Source organism: Rhinatrema bivittatum, chromosome 9 (genome assembly GCF_901001135.1).
Source record: "Rhinatrema bivittatum chromosome 9, aRhiBiv1.1, whole genome shotgun sequence".
In the NCBI taxonomy this organism is placed as follows: Eukaryota; Metazoa; Chordata; class Amphibia; order Gymnophiona; family Rhinatrematidae; genus Rhinatrema; species Rhinatrema bivittatum.
The window spans coordinates 105597224-105621671 of NC_042623.1; the positions used below are offsets into that span (position 1 = coordinate 105597224).

Genomic DNA, 24448 nt, shown 5'->3' on the forward strand with positions numbered 1-24448 from the left:
TATCTCAACTGGAAAACCACCTAGAAGACAAACTAATTTGGATTCAGAAAAGATCACTCAACAGAAACTCTACTAATACCCTTAATAGACCCGGTACTACAAGGGTTTGACAATGAAGAATCTTACATCATGGTTCTATTAGACTTGAAAGCAGCCCTCGACACTGTAGACCATACCCTGCTCTGTAATCAGATGAGAAAAAATGGCATAGATGCAAGTGTTCTCAAATGGTTCTCATCCTTCCTAACTAACATGACATTTCAAGTCAAACTGGGCAACCACATATCTGACACCTTTCCCATCGATACAGGTGTCCCCCAGGGTTCAGCACTATCTGCAACACTTTTCAACATTTATATGCTTCCTTTGTGTACTTTACTGGCAAAATTAGGAATCAACTTCTTATATGCTGATGACATACAGTTCTACATTCCCTTTGCCAAATCAATTGAAAATACAGCATCAACATTCTCAACATACATGAAGGCAATGCAGTATGAACTGAAACACTTAAACTAACACTAAACACAAATAAAACTGAAATCTTATGGCTAAGAAGAAACTCCTCCACAGATTACACCCTCTGAACAAATATGAGACCTAGGCATACAGATCGATGAGAACTTCACAATGAAAAAGCACATAAACAAATTAATCAAATCAGGATACTTCTAGCTGCGAATATTACATTGATGAAAACCATTACTAACATCTCAGGACTTCCACACTATATTTCAAACACTAATATTCTCAAATATAGATTACTGCAACTCCCTATTACTATGCCTACCTGCTGAACTCATAAAACCTCTTTAGTTACTACAAAATGCCCCTGCAAGACTTCTATTAGGGGCAATGAAATGTGACCACAACACCCCTCACTGATATTTCTGCCCTGGCTGCCAGTACAATATAGAATCCATTATAAAGTGCTAACTAATTTATAACATTATCAATGATAGAATCCCCTGCTTAAGAGCTGTGAATCTCCAACCATACACACCACAGCGAATACTAAGATCACAAAATAAAGGGCTACTAACTGTGCCTGCAACGCAAAGTACACATTCGCAAATAAGAGACCAAATGTTTTCCATAGCAGGCCCCAATTTGTGAAACTCTCTACCAGAGACGTTATGTCTGATAACAGAAAGAAAGAGATTCAAACTTGAGCTGAAAACATGGTTCTTCAAAAATACATATGACCTAACATAGTATATCACTATGCAGAGAACTACATAATAAAAAAAAAAATAAAAAACATAGTCAATCTTAGAAGTATGAACAAGAGATAATGAATGATATAAAATGCCTTAAGGCAAATCCCTGACTACTATATGAAGACAATTGAAAAATGACTAATATATGAAAACAATTGAAGTGGAAATTATGTAACATAAACCACCACATAAACCTTTCAGTTAACATGTTTTACATGTTTTTAAATGTTTTAAGTGTTTGTGTATTGTTGACCTATAAAATGAATATTGATCTTGTTGTATGTATTAAGTATTTTGTTGACCTATAATATAAATGCCGTTTTTGTAAACCATAGTGATCTCTTATTGAAATGACAGTATATAAAATGCTTAAATAAATATCTAAATAAATAATAAAGAGAACTGAGCTGAAGAAGCAGCTCTGTTACAAATACCAAACAGGGAATTTGTAGGAGGGAGGTGAGGACAAGAAAAAAAGCAGGAGCAGCTACAAAAAAAAAAGTTAGGGGAGGAAGGAGAGAGTAGAGACTGCAGAAAGGAAAGGGGAGAGGCACGGGGACTCTCAGATTGGGCGGTTTTAATGGAGGTGCAGGTAGGTAAAGCGGTTTAATGGAGGTGCAGGTAGGTAAAGCGGAGAGGGAGTCCAGATTTGGCGGGTGGAGAGGATGAGGAAGTGGGGAACCTCCCAGTTTCAGGGAGAGGAAGTAGGGATTAGGCAGAGGAGAGTGGAGACTCAGGAATGAGAAGAGAAAAGGGGATTCCCAGATTTGGTGGGTCAGGAGGGAGGGAGGAAGAGATAGCAGGGGCTCTAAGACGGAGGGCAGGAGAAGGGAAATAGAGATTGGGTGTGGAGGAGAAAGGAGGGACTTGGGGATGTTTAGGGAGATCGAACATTTTCATAGATTGGACGGTGATCGTGTGGGAACTTTGGCATTGTGGGAAGAGCAGGAATTCGGCGGTTGGTTGGGGGTATGAGTGATGTGTGTTAGATGGGCTAAGATGTATGAGATAGGGCTATGCATGTGAGATGGGGTAGCAGAAGTCAGCTGAATGGTGGGGAAACTTAAGGTATGGTTTGAAGCACTTGGAAGACTAGGGTGGGGTGAAGCAGTGGAAAGGGATGAAGAAGGGGTGAGAGGCAGAGAGGAAAGGGATGGTTGCGTGAAGGGATTGAGAGGGTAAAAATAGGGCTTTGGGAGGAGGTGGCTTGCTAGATGGTAAAACACAAGAAAGTGGCTGGAGGCAGGAGAGAATGAGCAATAGAAAGATTTGGAGCTGATGAGGGGATGAAAACGGGGACTGGGAAAAGGGAGGGCTGAGGAAGGGTGAGAGAACAGGGAGATGGCCTGGGAAGGTGATGAGCTTGAGAGATGGAAAATTGGTAGTCAGGTGAGAAGTGAAAAGAGGGAGACAGAGGACTTTAGAATGAGAGAGGGAGGAGAAGAGTGAAATTTAAGTCTGGATTGAAAGGCAGTAAAGAGACAAATGAAGAACAGAGATGGAAAGATCATTGTCAAAGAAAGATATAAGGGAGGAAAAGAAGACAACAGGAGGGAAGAGAAGAAATGCAAATGAACAGGAAACCCTAGAAAAGGGGAAGACAGAGGAAAGCAGAAAAGAAACTAGGACCAACATGTTTAGACAATTAAAAAGTCCAGCAAACAAAGGTAGAAAAAAACATTTTCAGTTTATTACTTGGAACTTGCCAACTTCCAAGATGTGCATCTCATACCTTTTGTATTTTTGCTCACTATAAGAGGAAATGTATAACTGTTTCTATTTTTGTAGTGGTGCACAGCATACAGACTATGCTTGCAGAATCTGCTTCTCAGGATTTCCATTCCAATTTATGGTCATTTATTCTTTGTCTGTGACTCAGGAGAGGTTTCTGCAAGTGTTTATTTGTGTAGGAATCTCTGGCACACTTGCTTATTTTGCTTTTCCTGAATAAGGTGTATTGTTGTAGAATTTGGTGTAATATTTGCATTGCTGCTGCCTTTTCATGAGTAAGATTATTAATGTTTGAGTCTGGTAGTTAGTGTGTTATGATATGGCAGCTTTGCTGTATAGGTTCTGTGTGAATTTATTGTAAGGGTATGAAATAGTTCACAGTGTTCTTGTAGTGGAGTGAGTTTGGGGAAAACAAGAAGAGGCGTTGTCATGGATGCTCCATGAATGCTTCCTATTTTGTCTGCAGATTTGCCTACAAACACCAGCTCATCCAGATACATACTTATTTTCTATTCATGTCTGTGAGCTTTCAGATCTAAATATATTTTACTCTTGCTCGTGGCTGGCATAAGTCCATGCTAAAATGCTGCCACAGCCATGCAACTTCCATTATTTCCTAGATGAATAATGTTGGCATGCTTCAAGTGTAATTGTGATGTAGAAAAATAGGAGATCCAGTTTTTACTCTACCAGATAATACCCCATAACACACAAACTACTTTCAAAGAGCTAATTCTTCTCTTTCTGATGGGGAGGGGGGGGGGGAGGGTTTCATGGACTCACTTTTAGAAAACCTATGCTCATGCTTATATATAGGCTTAATATTAGTAATCCTTGAAAAAAGTGCTCCAAAGTAAATTATTGTAATCCAGACATGTATAGTCTTGAATCGATTAGTCCACAGTTGATGACTGTACAGAAAATTCAATTGCAAAGCAGTGTCAGACTAATACACAGCCATGTTTCACCTGCCACTTCTTCGGGAGGGATGCAGCTGTTTGGTTAAAGGCATATAAACATTAAAAAAATGAAAAGTAGAATTAAAGTAACAGCACCTAAAGCAACTAAAAAAAAATTAAAAACCAAAAATGAAAAAAAACGTACCTGACAATCTCTAAATACACTTATATACATTTCAGCTAGGTTACACAGTGATGTTCAAACAAGAACAACGCTTCCAGGGGAAGAAAATGCTGTCAAAAGTGGCACAGAAAGGTCACATAAATTACAGGAACCAGTTGGAAATCAGATTACATGAAAATTGATGATCAAGATTTAGAGTAAATTGATGAGTGTAAGGTGAAGATCCACCGCTGTTCATATTGTATGAGTGATCTGTCTCTATCACCTCCTCTTGAACATGCTACAACAGTACCAATGGCAATGAATCTTATGTCTAATATAGCGTGGTGTGAAGCCAACCAATGGAAACCAAAGGGGCATTTTCATTCTCCCTGTGAATACTAGGGATGTGCAATCATTTTATGACGATTAGGAAATTCGTACGATATTACCTAAATCGTCATGGATCGGGAAGCCGATAAAACGATTGCATTTTCCCCGAATTTTCGTAAAAAAATTGTTTTTTGGCTTAGTGCGTGCTAACAGGGTTAGTGTACACTAACAAAAATAACAAAGTAACAAAAAGTAACAAAAACTAACCATTAGTTTTTGTTATTTTTGTTAGTGCACGAAAGCGGAAACGATCGGGCACCCAATGCACATCTCTAGTGAATTCTACTGCAGTGCTCATAAGTGCGAGTCCTGAGGGTTCGTGAGGCTTTGCCAACATAAAAAAGATTGCAGGGGCAAGCTATAATGTATATCACCCATGATGAACCACAGTCAGTTGAAAACTGTAGCCTGTAAGGAGACTTGAGAGACAGATGATGAATGTCATGAGAGTAAGGACTAAATCACATGCTCTACAATGACCACATGGCTTGTGTCCTAAAACGTCTAAGGGAGTTAGTGATGAATACCTAGATTAGCCTATATAGATTAGTGAGTGAGTGCACTACTGAATATATGGGCTGAATATGACCTCACTATACCTGCATCAGTGCACTGCCTGTAGGGGGTTTTGACAGGGATCGACTCTACAGCTTCTTACTTTACTTCGAATCAGAAGTTAAAAGGGTTTGTCGGAAAACTTTTACAGGTACTCAGTCAAATCCTGAGATTTGAGTAGTTACCCTTGCTGAACTGCTAAATTTCATCCAGGTAATTCGTTACCTGGATAAAATTTAGCTGGATAAAAAGATGCAGTGATGGAGGCGTTCCAGGAGCATGGTTACAGTTTAGCTGGTGAACACTGATATCTAGTGCTACCCAGTTAATGTTAGCGGGGGTATGTCTCTTTGGAAAAACAGCGGTCCTGCAGTTACTTAGGTCACTTTATACGGTTATAATTAGTTATCCAGAAACTTTCCTACTCAACCGCCCACTGATTATAACGGAAGGCTTAGTGAGGAGGACCTTTGGAAAAACTCTAATATCTCTTTAAGAATGAAATACCATTTGGGAAACAATATCAGCTCATAATATAAGTACCGTGAATCAAATCCATATCCAATATTTGCAAGCTTCATTAAAACATGTTCAGAAACAAACCAATGTAACTTAAATAATGTGACAGCTGCTGAGTTAATTTCTGTGGTGTGGACTTCAATTGGCCTGTGACTTTTTCATTTAACTAAATTGGAATTCGTAGGTGGTCCTTGCAACCTGTGTTATTACTAACAAAGTCATTGCTAGTGCATATTGCAACAAGGTTAATTACAATTTACACATTTTAGACAGTCAGACACTTAGATACAGTCTGTTAGGTACAGTTTTTACTGTACCATCTACAAGAGTCTGAATGAGCTTTTATCTGTCTCTGAAGATGGGATATATTTAACAGCAGCCAATCTGTAAAATTATTTCTTTCATTTTCTAATGATTTTTTACTTAGGGACCCATGCATAGAGGTTTGTGTATTAAAGTGGTGACAGAATAATACATATTACCTACTGGCTGATTAATGCACCTGATAAATCCTCCTTTAACATGGCATTTGCTAAAATAATCATATGCAGAATGTGGCTACATTAAAATGTGTTAAAATGGCTGCAATCAACTGAATGAACATAAGAACATAAGAACATGCCATACTGGGTCAGACCAAGGGTCCATCAAGCCCAGCATCCTGTTTCCAACAGTGGCCAATCCAGGCCACAAATACCTGGCAAGTACCCAAACACTAAGTCTATTCCATGTTACCATTGCTAATGGCAGTGGCTATTCTCTAAGTGAACTTAATAGCAGGTAATTGACTTCTCCTCCAAGAACTTATCCAATCCTTTCTTGAACACAGCTATACTAACCGCATCCTCTGGCAACAAATTCCAGAGTTTAATTGTGCGTTGTGCAGAGATTTATACCCAGCCGCACTCTGTGGCATGCTCTGCTTCTCAGAGTAACTGACCTGGAGAAATGTGGGCTGCAGGGGACCTGGTATGAAAAGCCATCAAAACTAGGCCCTTCTGCCCACTCCTTTGCCCCCAAGATGTCAATCACCCAACATCTACCACTCTGAAGGTGCCCCTACTCTCCAACGTATCAGCCACCTAACTCTTTTGACGCTGCCAGCTTCCCTTTTATCCCCGAAAGTCAGGACACCACCCATTCTGAGGATCTTGGACACCTCCAGGTCAAAGTGTACCAGTGGCGTAGTGGGTCTCCAGCACCTGGGGGCCGATACATTTGTGTCGCTTCCCCCGTGCCCTCCCCACTACCACCACCATCCTCCTGCAGACATTTCAAATAACCCCGTCGTCTTGCCTTCTACCTGCATGCAGCCAAAACATCTTTTTTTTAAAAGAGAGACTCCTGGGTATCTTCTACAGCCCGGCGCTTGGGGGCTTTGAACTCCCCCCCTCCCCCCCCCCCCCCCCACACACACACCACTGCAGTATATCCTTCTCCCTGGGATCAGGGAAGCAGCAGTAGGAGGAGAGTGGCCTACCTACATCCAGCTCTTTCTCCGATCCAATGTCTCCGTCTCCTTATATGTTTAGCAGGTGCAATTCAAGGTGTGAAGCAGCAAACCCGGCACCCATAATGGGACTGGCAAAACAGCCGAATGGAGGTAGACTGCCCTCCTTCTCTTACTGCTTCCGCCGTCTAGCAAGGGGATGAGCCAGGGGCTAGTAAAGATGCTAGTGCAAGAAACCATGGCTTCCCTGGTTCTCAGCCTGCTGCACTAAACACTGGGGCCACCCTTCCACAGGCTGCTGCAAAGGGAAGAGTGTCCTGACTCTTATTCCTTTGCTTCTAAATACATTTTGGTTATCAGCACTAAAGGCTAGACTGAACATCTGCAATTGCTATTCCCTACTCTGTTAGTGAATCAAACAGTTACCAACAAGGGCCCTGAACTTGGTGATTGGTGAAACAGATAAATATGGGGAAATAAGTGTGGGAGCTTGCTGGGCAGACTGGATGGGCCGATTGGTCTTTTTCTGCCGTCATTTCTATGTTTCTATTTTTCTATGTTTCTATGTTTGGTGCTTCTCACCTAAATGGTTAGTTTCTCTTTGAAAATGTACTAAAGCTTGCCTGGGTATAACAGTATCCATGTACTTGATGTCTGCTATATCTGCAGCTGGGAAATTGGGTGTGTATATTTGAATGTACAAAATTATGTGCATAGTTTACTTTCCCAATGCACCTCGTCACCTGAAACACCGGCTGTTTGAGTGGCTAAAATTCAGCTAAGAGGTTATATTTAGCCACTGTCTAGCTGCCTACATCATTCTGAAAACTGTCCTCTTTGACTTGCACAGTCTAAAGTGTTAGCATTCGCGCTGTTAGCAGCCTTTCATCGCTTGACCCCTTTGTGTAAAAATGTCCTTTCTTTTCGAAGGTGGTGAAATTTGTTACCTCTCTGTCTTAGAGGAGGACGTCCCTTTATTCCGCTTGAAACTGCCGATGGCAAAAAAAACTTGATTATGTTTCCTGCTGTGATATTCTGACTTCTGGCTGTATGAATAAATATGGATACTTATAAATAGGTTTTTCAGCATCTGAATCATTTCCTAAAAAGAGCTGCCCTGATTTCAGTGATGTGATTGATGGCCAAAAATGAGAAAACAAGAAATGTAAAGGTAAAAAATGAAAACCAATGAATACGCCATATTGTTAAACCATCACTTAAATCAAAGATGATTGTAATCTAGATATAAAATATTTATTTATTTATTATATCGACATTTGATCTGAGATATCACATCGGTTTACATTCAGGTACTGTAGGTATTTCTCTATCCCCAGAGGGTTTACAATCTAAGTTTGTGCCTGAGGCAATGGAGAGTAAAGTGATGTGTCCAAGGTCACAAGGAGCAACAGCTGGACCAGGAGCAGTGGACTATGAACCAGGAGACCAGGACTCCTGGTCTCCTGGTTCATAGCCCACTGCTCTAACCACTAGGCTATTCCTCTTCCCTCTAACTTTATATATATTTAATAAATAATGAACAAAGACAAATGAGGTATTAACATTCAATATGGACATGCCCAGTAAAAGGAAATATGTTGGCCTGGCTCCTGGTGCATTGATCCAAGCCATAAAATGGCATTCATTGCCCCCCCCCCCTTTCCTTTTTGTCTCATGCAATCTCAGTAGGAAAACTCATCCTGGTGGAAAAATTCAGCACCAGATGGGACTCATCAGAAGAATGAGGCTTGGTCCAGTCGTGCACTATAAAAAGCGAGATGCTCCGTGCAGCATCCTCCTTGGTGCTTTGTGAATCTCCAGTGTAGCTGCATGCAGTGAAGCAGCAGATTCAGTGATGTCACTGATGTAGCAGCCGCCTCTTCTTTATAGCATCTACTGCCTTCCTGGTTGCATTTGTGCAGGACCCTTCCATGTAGCAAAGTTACCCAGGTAGAGTTACCCAAATACTCAGAGGGACAATATATACTGAATATACTTTGCTAACATTACCCAGACAAAGTTACCCAGGTAACTTTGCTCTTGTCCAGCTTACTGAATATTTGCTTTTTTTTTTTTTTAATGAATGGCACCTAGCAAATAGTGTAGCAGCTAGGGGCACCCTCCCTCCCAATCGAAATGATTAAAAGTAGTGGGCAAACAAGCTCTTTCCCGATCCCTTGAAATGACTATAAGTAGCAGGCAAGGGAGCTCCCCCTCCAGCCTCCTAACTCCACCCCCACCCCCTAAAAATGCCAGCATGAGCCAGCAGGTGATGGAGAAGTTTATTCCTTTTCCCACTGGCTTGAATAGTATATGCCAGTACTGCTTCTCCAAATGGTTCCTTTATTTAATTTCTAAAATTTTATATACCACTTAAGCAAATATATTGTACAAAGTGGTTTCCAATTGTACATATAGCATCTAATAAAACAAACATCATAAAATACAATGCAATATTCACAATTAGAAATAAAACACCAAATAGCATCATAAATATAATAGATCATATAAAATATACATTTATCATTGAAAACCTAAGCTTAGGTTATTTTTCATGCTTCCTGAAATTAGTATGCTTTAATTGTTTCCAATATATCTTTATATCTGTAATGTGATGCAAATTTCTAGGTAACAAATTCCACATTATTGACCCAATAATGGAGAATACTCATGACTGAGTTTTTACTAGTCGACTATGTCACAAAGAAGGGACGGTTAATAAAAAATCAATTGCAGAATGTAATATTCTGGAAGGCTGATAAGGTGTTAGAAGACCTGCTAAGTATGACTGTGCAGCACCTGTAATAGTCTTGTAAATGAGAACCAGAACCTTAAATTTTAATCACTGCTGAAGAGACAATTAATGTAATTGAGACAAGACAGGAGATTTGTGTTCATCTCATCTTGTCGATATAATTAATCGGGCTGAAGTGTTCTGGAGCAATTGAATTGCTCCTAAGCGATATTTCGGCAGGCCAATTAGTAAGTTCCTATAATCAATTGCTGTCAACAGGAATACTTGAACTAAAATTCTAAAATCATTTTTAGATACAAAATAACACATATTCTTTAGCAGCCTCAACTTATAAAATCATACCCTTAACCCTTGAGGAAAGGTTAGAATCAAAGTAAAAACCTAAATTATGGATTGTATCTGTAAACGTTACAACGGTTCCATCAGTTGTCAAACCAGAAAGTGTTGTTGGTTTTGGTGAATAGGAAATCCACATGACTTAGTATTTTTGTTATTCAAGACCATTTTATTGGAAGACATCCAAGTTTTGATCTGATAAAAACAATCAGATATCAATTAAAGGGTAGCTGTAAGATCTTTTTGAACCATAAAAAAAATAGATGTCATCTGCATACATCTTATTAAATGGAACATATTTGTCCAAAATTACAGTTAATAGATTTATGTAAATATTAAATAACGTTGCTGATCCTTGAGAGACCCCATTGGGGGACCCCATTTTTCAATGGATTCCATGTGGACTGTTGATGGCCTACAACCTGAAATTCTCATGATGTTAAATAAGAGGAAAACAGTTGTCAACCTGGTTTCCTAAACCAATGTCTTTCAGGCTATGCAATAAGTATTGATCATTTATTGTGTTGAATGCTGCACTAACATCAAGAAAAACAGCCATTACTGCTTTGTTTACTTCAATAGTCTGAAGAAGAAAATCAAATACGGAAATTAAGATTTCCTGTGCTATATTTTTCTCTAAAGCCACACTGATGAGAATTTAAAATATGCATTTACTGACAGCTGACCAGTCAGAGGCCTGTAAAGTGAATAACTGAACATTAAAGACTGGTACAGCTCTCAACTCACTCTCCTTCTGCTGGCTTACGCTGGCACTTTTGGGGGTTGGGGTGGTGATAGGAAAGGGGGGGGGACTCATCTTCTGCTTTTAATCATTTCAGGGGATCAGGAGGGAAGGGGGCTTGCTTGTCTACTACTTTAAATCATTTCAGTGGATTGGAAGGGAGGAGGGCACTGCAGTTAGCAAAAAACCAGTTTGCTGGAGAAATGCATCCCCCAACCCCCTCCCCCCCTCCACTTGTTATTTGTGGGTGGGTTGGGGTGGGCAGCTCTCCAGCTAACTTTAGTACTGTTTTTTTTGCCATCCAGAGTTAGCTGGATAATGTTTCCCATTCAGGATTGATATTCAGCACTAGGTGGGTAAATTAAAACCCTGCTCCTAGAATGCCCTCATCTGCCCCTTTTTTACCCACCTAATATTTAGCCATTGAACAAAGGGGATATTTCACATTCAGGATATATCTGGCTAGGTTCTTTTGGATAAAAACCTCATTATCTTTAGCCAGAATACTTTCATTATGTTGATTGTTTTATTTATTTATTTATTTGAAAATACTTCTTTACTGCTTACCTGACCAAACTTGGATGCCCAAAGCTTTGTAGAAATAAAAAGTTAAAATCCAACAATACAAATAAACAAACATGCGACATACAAACAACTCTAACTCTAGAATTTACAACCACTATTTACAATCTGAGAGTCTCCAACCACCTGGGCCAAAACATTCTCAGTGAGCATATTTATTTAATTGAGAATGTCCCCCAGCCCTTCTATGACCATTCACTTTGCTTCCTAACTGAATAACTTCTACTTCTCTGAGGAGAGCGTTGGCTGCGATATCACCTGCAGAGAATCTGCTGATGGTGATAAATGGTCCTGTCATCACTGCTCTCCATCTACCGCCTTTCCAGAGATAGCGGATGATCCCTGCAGTTCACTGTTTTGATCTGCTACTGTGCCAAGTGGCTCCCACTCAGAATAGTCAAGATGCTTTGTCATTGACTGGTGATGACTTAACTTTCTATTTAATTTTTATTAAATATTTATACCATCGTTCTGTGGTACAATCGTGGTTCACAAAAATGAAACATTCATAATGTAAAAGACAATACAAATACCTTCACTTCTCCAAGCTCAGCATAAATTCAGGGGCTAGGAAGGATGGTGGGCTATGCTCCCCTAGAGCTCCCAATGGTAGTACACTGGAGACTTGAGGTGACACAGCTTCTTGGTGCACAAACTGGTCAGCTGAGCCAAATACAGGGAGAGACCTGGGTTCGGCAGGAACTACCTTCCATTTCCCCATAGCAGCAGGTAATAAGGCTGAAGAAATATATCAAAACAGAAAAACATCCTAATGACTCAGGACTGCCAACAGTTTGCTCTACCTGACAGTTCCCAGGAATTGCATTCTAATTGTGTTTGCTTCATTACATGTTTGCCCTATAGATAAAGGATAGTCTGGATGATCAGACATTCCTTCCTCTTTTGAGTGAGCAGGAAAACAGGGGTAAACCCATAGGGGAGCCCTTTGGACTTGCACCATACCAAGTTTACATTCACTGGTTAGGCAGGCCTGTCATTTGTTGGGGGCAGTTTATCTCCTGTATCCAGCAGCACTTTAATACTCAAGCTCAACCTGATACACTTATATTGCATCTTGGTGGCGATGACTTGGTCAATATAATTTGCCATCATTTAACCCAACAGGTAAAACAGGATATTGAAGAAAATAGCTTCTCTGCTGCTATATATATATTTTGGTCTGATTAAATGCTTGTATGGATGGGCATACTTCAAACTGTGGAGCAGAGAACGTCAGAAAATGAATCGAAAGATCACACTTTGGATGCACATAATCAGAGGCCAGCAGATTTGGCACAAATGGGCCTCAGTGGCTTTCACTGGTTTCTGCTCAGTTGGACATGTTTCGTTTGTCAAACATTGCATAGGATGTTTAATGGTTTATTAGTTTTATATACCGATACATCGGACAAGCCTTCACATCAATTTACACAAGATAAAACAGGATCAGAAATACAATATTCATAAAATAGTAACAGCTAAAACTACATAAAGTAAAGGAATAAATTAGCTGTTAAGAAAAGATGATAACTCATAAAGCATAAATCAAATAAATAAGATAAACATAGTCATAAAACACTAAAGTTAAAACATCTATTAAACTAAATGCCATACTGATAAAATAAAATAAAAAGGTAGCTCATCAAGATGGTTTAAAACAAAAGCTTGCTTATGCTGTACTGCTTATTTCTAGCATTGCTAATTAATCGTTTCGTGCTCAGCAAAGGCGCATTTAAACAGCCACGTCTTCAGTTCAGCTTTAAATTGCTTTTTTTTCAGTGGTGCGTCTCAATGAGGTAGGTAGAGGATGTATTACCTATCTCATTTCAGGAAGCAGTCAAGGACTCCATGAACAGAGTCAGGCTGCAAGTTGATGTTCAAAGGTAATGAACAAGTTTTTTATTTTATTTATTTGACTGTTCCAGGCCTTTAGTGGGGCACTAAAGCCAAGGGGGAGAGACTAAGGGAGAATTATGATGAAATGAGCTGTCCACTAAGGGTTTCCAATCACATTGTGGGAGAGGCACTCTGGGGCACATAGATTTACGATTGAGGTGGTGCCATGCTAAGGCTGACAGCTGGTAACTTGGGGAAGTACTTAGTGTACCCCAGGAAGCTGCATGGCATAGGCTGGGCTTAGCCATGCCAGAAGGAGGCATCATAGATTCAAACTCTGCAGAGTTTGTGGGACGAACAGAGAGATTGTTAGCAATCCATACCAGGGCAGATTGAATGACTGGACTTATTGACTGCTAGCTAACCCAATGCAGGCAACTGGAATTGATTGGACATTAGTTGGCTTGGGTACAAAGATCCGTTTAAATATAAACCTTTTCATCCCACTCATGACTCTTTAATTGACTGTTACTGGCTAATTGTAGGGTGTTTCAGGGAGCAGGAGACAGGAGACAGGAGGTCATGACTACCAGTGTTGTTACAACCTACGAAGATTCCAGTTTTGTATAACTAAGGGTCTTAGACATGCACTATTTGTTAGTTAATAAGCTAATTTATAAGCAAAACACAGGTTTACCTTGTGCACAGCAAAGGTATGAAACAGTAAGACTATAAAAAGGGAAGTAAGAATGACTTCCAAGAAGAAAACAACCAAAGGATAAAAAAGCAGAGTTACCAGTAGACAGAACCACCAGTGCTCAGAGAGATCAAAATTAAAAACTAAATAAACTGAAAATAGATAATTTATCCAGCTAAAGTTAAACATCCCACTGAATATCCTCGAATAAAATTATCAGGCTATACGTAACCAGATAACTTCAAAACCTAACCGGCTATGTTTCAGTATTGCTGATTAGGTTTCAATGTTATCTAGGTACATGGAACTGTTTAACCATAACCTTCTGTATTCAAAATAATATGGCCAGTTAAGTAGCGATGCCAAATTAACCCCCCCCCCCCCCCAAAAAAAAAAAAAAACAAAACACAACTGGGCTTACCAGTCTGAACGTTCACCCCAGTGAAACATTTATTGACTGCACTGACTGTCCCCTCCTCAATATCCCACAAAAATGTGCAAAATCATAGCAGGCCTATAGGCCCGAAAAACCTTTCCTCCACTCCCCGCCCACAAGTAAATAAAATTTCAAAGAAGGAACCCATCCTCCTCTCTCTCTGCTCACCCCCACTGTAATCACAGCTTGAACCCTTCCACCCTACCTGGAATCCACAAACCACTGATGGTAGCTTGGTAAAGTCATCCAGCTACTGGCACGTCTAGCATTGCTTTGACGGCTTATGCTACTGGCGTTGCTGTTAAAGCAGCACTGAATGCACAGGGAGTTGGATGATTCTACCAAGCTCCTGGTGCAAGAAAGTGGTGGGAGAGTTCAGGTTGGGTTTACAGGAAGGGGCCTTCCTTAAAATTTCATTTTGAGAATTTGGGGACAGATAGGCTTTTTGGACCCATAGGCCTACTTCAGTTTTTAGCTTATTTTGAGGGGGAAAGGCTTGACTGGCAGGGCCAACATTTGTTTCATTGTGGTGGGGATCAGGGTGACAGGCCCACTAGGTTTATTTTTTTCTTTAAATTTGACATTGCTTCTTACACGGGTTGTACTCTTTTGAATATAGCTGGATGAGGTTAAAGTTATCAAGGAACTTAGCCGAAGAATTTATTTGGCTACTTTAACTATTGAAGTTAGCCAGAAAAGTTATTCAGCAGTCGCCTCCACCCTGGAATGTCCCAGAAACACATACAGGTTATCCAGATAAATGCATCCTAAGTGGTGAAGATATTCAAACGTTGGCAATTTTCTGGATAGCTCAAACATTATCTGGATAAATGCCTTTGAATACTGATCTAACAATGGTCAGCCACCTTGTAAGAAAGGATCTTACTTCCTTTCCTAAAGGGATGCAAGGCCCAAACAGGGAACCTGTGGTCTTTGCAGTCCGTGTCTCTTTTTTTTTTTTTTTAGGATCTGCCCAGCTGCTTCTGTACCCCAAAATTCCAAACTCTTCTTTTGCTATCTCTTTTCCAGGAATGTTCCTGTTTACTTTTAAAGTAATTAGGCAGGCCAGATTGGTATTTAGTCTTGTTCTGACAACACTAAATTAGGCTTAACTCTTTAATTACAAAGAGAAGGAGATCACCTTCCTGTTATCCTTCAATTAGCTCAAACAGCTGCTAAGTTATAATTAAAATTTCACATGGATCATTTGAGTTCTTGGAATGTTTCCATTTAATAACAAAATATTTGCATATAGGCATTCTCTTCTCAACAACCTTTTCAGATCTGTCAAAGGTTTCCTAAGAAAACTGATACTGTACTAAGCATTATCTTTGTAGTCCTATGAGTAGACAGATGGGCCCAACAAAAAGGTTTTGGAAGATGGTAGATTGCTTAATGTATCAAAGCTTCAGGTTTTCTTTGTGTTCACACAAAGTCCCCCATTCCCTCCTCTTTCTCTCCTCTCCTCTCCCTTTTCCTTACTATACTATAATCTGTCTCTCGCAGCATCCGATATAAACATCACCTTGTCTGGTGCTCTGCATCCCAAGCACAAGTGGAAGCATGGCGACTTTATTTTCAATAACTAAAACTATGCATTTCATACATCATAAAAAAAATTCCATTGTTCGTAGAGAATCCTTTTCAGTGATAGAGAAAAAGAAAAACCCTCTCTGCTAGACCTTTCTGCTATCCATGTGCTCAACCAGCTGTGTTGGAGCAGCAGAGTGCAGAAGCAAGATGTATAAATAGAAGCAGCCACTGTTATAGTTTTTAAATTTTTAAGCACAATGAATGTGAATGAAATAGGGAGTTAAATAGACCAAAAAGAATATATACTGAAACTCAGATACTGAAACTATATTTCAGATACTGAAACTCTCTTTTTAACTGATGGGGGTTTTTTTTTTCAGGGAACTCTCAGGATGTGCTTGTGCACTGTGGACCAGATATACCTAAGGATATTTTTCATTATGGTTGCAATTTTCAAATAGCTCGCATAGCTGCAAACCACGCAGTCACTTTCAGCACTTGTTCTTTAGGGCATTTCCAAAGCCAAATTACCTGCTATTTTTGTGAACAGATGAGAAGGGCAAAAACATGAAACAAGAGTGAGATCAGGGGTTGATCGTATCTGATGACCCTAAGGTGGCCAAGCACGTGGCTAAGGGGATGGGAAAAGCCAGAGGCGTGCTTGTGTGCACGGGGAGAGGAACGGTCAGCAGCATAAGACCCTGCTGAAACCTTATTTCGAATACTGTGTTCAATGCTGGAGCTCACACCTTCCAAAGGATGTAAACTGGATGGAATCAGTCCAGAGAGCGGCTGCCAAAATGGCCAGTGGTCTTCATTATAAAGCATACGGAAACAGACAAACACTTAAACATATATACCTGAAAGGAAAGGTGGGAGAGGGGAGATATGAGAGAGACATTTAAATATCACCAAGGTATTAATGCAAAGGAGGTGGGCCTCTTTCAATAAAAAAAAAATAGGAGGCTCTGGAAAGGAGGAGTCATGGGATGTGATAAACGGTGTCTGCTCAGGAGTAATCTAAGTAAATATTTCTGTACAGCAAGGATAGTGGATGCATGGAAGAGCCTCCCAGGAAAAGAGGTGTAGACTAGGACAGTATCTGAATTCAAAAAAAGCAGGGGAATCCCTGAGGGAGTGGTAGGGATTATGGAGATGAGTAATTGTGGATGAGCAGACAAGATAGGCCATATGGTCTTTTTTTTGCTGCATTTGAAGCTGATTGTTTTCCATCAGGCCATTTTACTCAGGCAATTACCTATTTATCCAAATAGTTTGGAGACAAATATCTCTTTTTAACTTCCTTTGCCAACTAGAAGGCAACTAACATTTGAAACACACATAGTAAATTAGTAATGACAGCAGAAAAAGACCAAATGGTCCATCTAGTCTGCCCAGCAAACTTCTTATAGTGGTAACTGCCGCTCCGTGCAGGTTACCCCCAAGCCTTATGTTAAGGGTAGTAATATTAAAAATCAAAACCAAGCAACTGTCAAATCCACAACAATATTAATGTTAGCAACATTTTTACAGGGTGAACAGTCTTCCTGATAATTCATACACTGCTGCTTGAACTTTGCTTTTGGACTTGACCGTAGAAGCAGTCCTGCACTTTTTCCATAATGTCTCCGTATCAGTGGCCCAGCATTGGTTGCCAACTGAATCCAGTTCTTCTATGCCCCCCCCCCCCCAAATCAAAGCAAAGAGCGATGCTGCAGTTGCATCAACATGATGTAAGCTAATTAGTTAAGGGTAGTAAACCTCATGCCTTCTGTTAGGGGTAGTAGCTGCCACTCCATGCTAGTTATCCCCATTCACCCTTTTCATAATTTCCAACTGTAGTCTTTAGGGACCCACGGTGTTTATCCCATGCCTTTTTTAATTTGTATACTGTTTTCATCTTTACCATCTCCTCCGGGAGGGTATTCCAGGCATCTATCACCCTCTCTGTAAAGAAATATTTCCTGACGTTGGTTTTGAGTCATAGCCCCTGAAGTTTCATACCTTGACCCCTAGTTCTGCTGTTTGCATTCCTCTGGAAAATGTTCAAGGAACATGCATCATTAAAACAACTCTGGTATCTGAAGGTCTGTATCATATTTCCCCTGCACCTCCTTTCTTCAAGGGTATACATATTTTGATCCTTCAGTCTAACCATATAAGTGTAGTCCCCATACCATTTTGGTCACCCTTCTCTGGACTGCCTCTGACCTGTCTCTATCCTTTTCTCTGGACCGCCTCTGTCCTGTCTCTATCCTTTTTGAGATGCAGGCTCCAGAACTGAATGCAGTACTCCAGGTGAGGCCTCACCAAGGACCTGTACAAGGGCATTATCACCTCTTTTTTTTTTTTCTTGTGATTATTCCTCCTTCTATGCAACCCAGCATTCTTCTGGCTTTAACTGTCACATTGCTTTGCTGCCTTCAGATCGTCAAACACAATCTCCCCTTGGTCCCTTTCCCAGTCTATGCATATTAGTTTTTCACCCCCCATCAAATACAGCTCTTTAGGATTACTGTATCCCAGATGCATGAGTCTGCACTTCTTGGCATTGAGTCCCAGCTGCCAAGTCTTTGACTGCTCTTCAAGCTTTCTTAAATCATTTTTCATTCTCTCTACTCCTTCAGGCATGTCTACTTTATAAAAGATCTTAATGTCATCTGCAAATAGACAAACTTTCCTTCTATCTCTTCCGCAGTGTCTCTCACAAAGGTATTGAACACAACCAGTCCCAAAACCGATCCCTGTGGCACTCTACTTAATACAGTTCTCTCTTCCGAGTAGATTCCATTTATCATTACACGCTTTCTCCTGTCAGTCAACCAGTTTATAATCCACTCCACCATCTCTGGCACTGAGTCCCAAGTTTCTCATTTTATTCATGAGCCTCATATGCGGAACTGTATCAAAGGTTTTGCTGAAATCCAAGTAAGTCACATTGAGTGCTCTTCCTTGATCTAATTCTCTAGTCACTCAATCAAACAAAATCAATAAGATTTGACAGAAGAAATCTGTGAAAGCTGAGTTGATCTCGGACTGTTTTTGCTTTCACACAGCCTCCTCCTACCTGAAGTTTGCCTCTCCCTGCCCACTGCCACCCAGTAGATTGCCACCCAGTAGATTGTGGCGCAGAAACCTGATTTCTTACATCTTGACCCAATTAGATAAAGTGGTCACTCTCCCCAGTTAAACCACATCTATTAATCCATCCTTGGGACATTAAATCTTATCAATAATTCTCCCCAAATACTTGTCTGTTTTGACAATATTGTAAGTTCTACTGAGAAGGGACTGTCTCGTATGTGTATCTGTACAGCACTACATAAATCTTGTGGTGCTATATAAATAGGGACCTTCCTTTTCGGGTTTTTATTCTTAAAAGTTTTCTTGGGAATTTATCAGGGTTTATTATGACAAGAACAAAAAACAGGAGAAAATCAGTGGAAAAATGTGACTCATTATTTTTCTGGGTAAATATCTGGAGTTTGTTAGTGGATAGAAGCCAGGAAAATAAAACAATATTAAGCAGATTCTCCCACTCAGCAGCATCCCTGTCTCTATCCCCATCTCCTGTTCAGCTAATTTTCAAACCTATTGTTTGTGGGTAAAACCGTGGAAATTAGCTTTTAGAAATGTTTCCACCCATATGTGCATACAAATACACGCATAGGGCCTAATGTGTGTAATTTTGCCCACATTGTGAAGAGGCACTCCAGGAGCTGGGGTTAAGGTTGGGTTTGAAAGTTCAGGTATTTGTTTTTTTTTCTCAGACTACCCACACAAAGTGGCAGGTATAAATGTGTATGGGTAGTTTTTGTGGGATAATCCTGAAAGGGAAAGGACATATTGTATCAGATTATGCACATGGGGCAGATTTTCAAAGGGTTACGCACGTAACCCCGAAAACCTGCCCCTGCGCGCGCCAGGCCTATCTTGCATAGGCTTGGCGGCACACGCAAGCCTCAGGACGCGCGTATGTCCTGGGGCTTGCAAAAAGGGGCGGGTCCTGGGCGGTCCTGGGGCAGGGGTGTGGCTGGAGCCTCCAGGCACAGCGGCCATTTGCCGCTGTGCCTGGGAGGCAGGCACAACTTCTCCGACAAAGGTAAGGGGGGGGTTTAGGTAGGGCTGGGGGGGGGGCAGGTTAGGGAGGGGAAGGTGGGGGGAGGTGGAAGGAAAGTTCCCTCTGAGGCCACTCCAATTTTGGAGCGGCCTTGAAAGGAATGGAGGAAGGCTGCGCAGCTCGGCGCACGCAAGTTGCACAATTGTGCACTCCCTTGCGCGCGCCGACCCTGGATTTTATAACATGTGCGCGGCTGCACGCTCATGTTATAAAATCAGGCGTAAATTTGCGCCGGGTTGCTTGAACAAATCTACACCCGGGCGCAGGTTTTAAGATCTGCCCCATACTTTATGTACACTAACACTGAACAAGTTTATAATAAGGTTTTTATGCATAGAAACTCATGCTTTATATGCAGAAATGGCTCTGAAAATTATCCCTTTAGTTTCTATGGGGAAAATGTTTAGGGCATCTGATTCTATGAAATGTATGACTTGATAGGGCAGATGGATAAAAGGGAAGAAACATTAAGAATGAATTTCTTGGTACGCAAATAATATTTTTTCAAGTTGTACATTTCAGTGTTTAGCCACTGAAGTTTATTTATATATCCATAATGTTTTAAGTTGTAGAATATATAGTTTAGGAAGGTAAATAGGATAAATTTTGAAAAGGCATTTTAATCTATTTAGCTTGTAATGTTGCCATGTAAGCCAACCTATTATTTTACTCAGATGCCTTTCAGTTCATATTTTCTTTGATTCCTTCTCATGGATTTCCTGGTACCTGGTTTCAGTACACATCCCTGATCTTCACAAATATCTCATTAAACCTGGAATGTAGTAAATAACTCAATTTTATCTGATGCAGAGTCTGTGCTGGTACAGTGATTGTGATATATCATAATATTCCTTGCCGTAACTTTCAAACTGTTTTTGTGTCACCACTCCATCAATAATTAGATACTGAACTACCATGCAATCTAAACCAAATGAATTACAGATCTTCCACCAGATGAATATTCATTACAAGGAAATGCATCAATTAAAATGCTTTTATGCAAAGTATAGTAGGAATTTTCAGTAGGTATTCTTAGTGCAAAAAACAGCAGCTGACATTAGACGTCCTCCTAATTTACTTTTCAAAAGTATTGTACCCTCAAAACATTCAGCTTGAAGATACAGCATGACCCCCAGAATAGGGGGAAGTCTATAGAATGGTTGCATTGAGAACACATGGCTGATAAATCTTAAAAAAGCATTAGTATTTTCTGCTTGATTAAATAGTATGTGCTAGGAATTATTAGCAAAGGACTGGAGAATAAAACAGATAATAACATAAAGCCTCTGTATTACTCCATATTGTGACCTCATCTTGAGTATTAGGTTAAGTTCTGGTCACTACATCTCAAAAAATATATAGCAGAATTAGAAAAGGTATAGGAAAGGCAACCAAAATGATAAAGGGGAAGGAATGATTCCCCAGTGAGGAAAGGCTAAAGGGGTTACGACTCTTCAGCTTGGAGAAGAGAGAGCTGAGGGGAGATATGATAGAGATCAATAAAATGATTGGAATGAAATGAGTAAACGTTAATCGGTAGTATACTCTTTCAAAGAGTACAAAGACTAGGGGGACACACAATGACGTTATTAATATGAAAAAATAATTTTTTACTCAATGCATAATTAAGCTCTGGAATTCATTGCCAGAGGATGTGGTGAAAGCTATTAGTGTTGCTGCATTTAAAAAAGGTTTGGACAAGTTCTTGGAGAAAAAGTCCATTAACCATTCTTAAGGTAGAGTTGCAGAAATCCACTGCTTATTCTTGAGATAAGCAGCTTGGAATCTATCTACCCCTTGGGTAGATAGATTCCAAGCCAGGCACTTGTGACCTGGATTGGAAACAGGATTCTGGGCTTGATGGACCTTTGGTTTGACCCAGTATGGCAAGTGTTATATTCTTATGCAGTCAGATAGTAGTGCTTCTTGCCTGAGAAATTGGTATCATAGTAAAATAATTACATATTACAAGTAATTTTCAAAAGAATTTGTGTGCGTAAAACTGGGTTTTACGCTCGCCAATGGGCTTTAGTGGGTAACTCCTTTGAGAATTCACGCCATATGACTGAATTGTGAAAAGGTTTTATGCATATAAATAGACTTTTGAAAATTGCTATGATATATGTAACTTTTACCCATGTAACACCTTTGAAAATTACCTTCATTTGGTATGTTAAGCATGTTGTCAGAGATGCGATAAGGAATTGGTAGACCCTTGGGTCTAAGGGCATTTCAGGGTTTTTCCCATTTTGTATTTTTGGAAATAATGCTTGGAATATCTGGCCCTTAGTGCCATTATTGACATTACTAGAGAAGTCTTTTGAGGTTGGTATTTATTTTAGGTGTTAGCCAAACAAAATCCAAAAATTATGAATATTTCTCCCCCCCCTCCCCCAAGCAGATACTTTTTGTGCTCTTAACTCACTCAATGCACAAAATGTATCCTGAGAAAGAGAGATGATGCTGTAGGCGTTCCAGGGGGCACGGATAAACTTTAGCAAGTACACACACATGTTGAATGCTGGCCAGCTAAATTTATGCACAAAAGTCTGCTCAGAAAATTAGATATTCTAAAGTTATCCAGGTAATGTTATATGTATAACTTTATCCAGGTATATTTAGTGGCAGACTTATCTGGGTAAGTCCTGCTGAATAACTAGATAAAGTTACTCATATAACTTTACCCAGATATCGTACCTGCTCACTGGTTATCTTAATAGTTTATTTAAAATGTGATAAATTGCAAATCATACATGATAAATCATGCAAGGAAAATATCAACCTCTTTGTATTTGACTCTTTATAATGAATGTCTTAAAGCCCAAATATCTAGGTATTACTGTAGACAACATGATAGTTTAATGAAAGATTCTCCAGAACATTGGTGCCAAGATTTAAAACAAGAGTAAACTATATGCAAAAATTGGCTACTACTTCCTGTGGCTGTACAGCTACCCTATTGCACACTGGTTTACTTGCCCTGCTCTACTCAACAGCAGAGTATTGCTGTTGTAACTTGATCAGGAGAAGTCATTCAAATGTGATAGATATTTGTCTTCGGGAAGGCATGAGGGTCATTTCTAGCACTGCAAGCTTGAATGGCTTGCAGTGCTTGCTCCATATTGAGCATCCTATTGTCCATAGGGAAAATAACCTTCTCAAAGAATACCATTAATTGATGGCCAGTGAAACAATTCCAGTGTCAACAGATCTTAAAAATCCATCACACATTTACTTAAAATTATGTAGCTTTTATTGGAGCAAGCTTCACATTTAAAAAAAATAGAGGCCAGCCCCACATCTTGATAATGCAAATCATAGCAGACTGCAAATATCTATAATAACTTGGTCCCAGACCAAGGTAAGTACATTCCTGATTTTATTTTTGACAACTTTGAATCATCTAAGGACTGATCAGGGAAGATGTCTGCTATCTGCTCCATAAATGCAGATAGCAGCTCACATTCTGACTCTGGTCAACCCAATAAGACTGTTACCTACATGTTGAATGCCTTTCCTAAGCAGTGCATTTCTGGTGGCATCTCAACCATCCGTATTGTTTTATTTGAAGCTTTGCAATGGATTAAGTATCCCATGATTAAACAATAACATTATGCTTATTTTAGCCAAAAAAGAAGACGACCATAAAGAAACGACTTTAAACCTTTGTTAAAATATTGATAGTCATGACCAGCTCAGATGCAAAATGAACAATTCTACATAGCTAGAGTTGAAGGAGTAGCCTAGTGGTTAGAGTAGCAGGCAGCAAACCAGGATAAAACATCCCATTGCCACTATTTGTGACTTTGGGCAAGTCTCTCTACTCTCCGTTGCCTCGGGTAGAAACTAAGAGCCTGATTTTAAAAAGCACTTACACGCTTAAAATTGCACGTGTAAATGCACTTTACCCATGTGAGTGGGCTTTTGAAAATTGTTACAGTATATGTCATTGAATTGTCCAAAGGTTAGTCACAATTTAGTGCTCTTTACAAACATAAATGGCTTTTTAAAATTGCTATGATAGTATTTTCTAGTCCTGGAGGAATTCTGTGTTACTGAGGCGTGCAGAATTTTCCTCCTGCACAGAAATTCCATTTTCTGCACAGAATTTGGCAGGCCCTGGTGTGCCATGAGTGGAGCCTGTACCACTCACAGCGAAGATGAAGCAAGCAAAGGCCATCCTGCTCGCAGCAAAGAAAGAGCAGACCCCAGTGTGCTGTGAGTGGAGGCCGTCCCGCTCGTGGCAAAGATGGAGCAAGCCCCGGCGTGCTGCGAGCAGAACCCGTCTCTCTCGCAGTGAAGATGAAGCAGGCCTAGGTGTGCTGCAAGTGGAAGCTGTCCTGCTTGTGGTGAAAATGGAGCAGGCCCCAGTGAGAGTGATTTTGTGTGTTGGTATAAGACTGTGAGCCTGGGGGGTGAGAGAGAGAGCATGTATGAGGGTGCATGGGTGTGGGTGCCAGAGAGAGGGAACCTATGTGAGG

The 24448-nt window shown here is 40.2% G+C and overlaps 1 protein-coding gene across 3 annotated transcripts in view; it reads left to right on the forward strand.

The window, feature by feature from the left end:
• The window catches only part of PDZRN4 (PDZ domain containing ring finger 4), a 940417-nt gene that overhangs the window by 295592 nt on the left and 620377 nt on the right, over nucleotides 1–24448 (forward strand). The gene's annotated exons all lie outside the window — the stretch shown is intronic.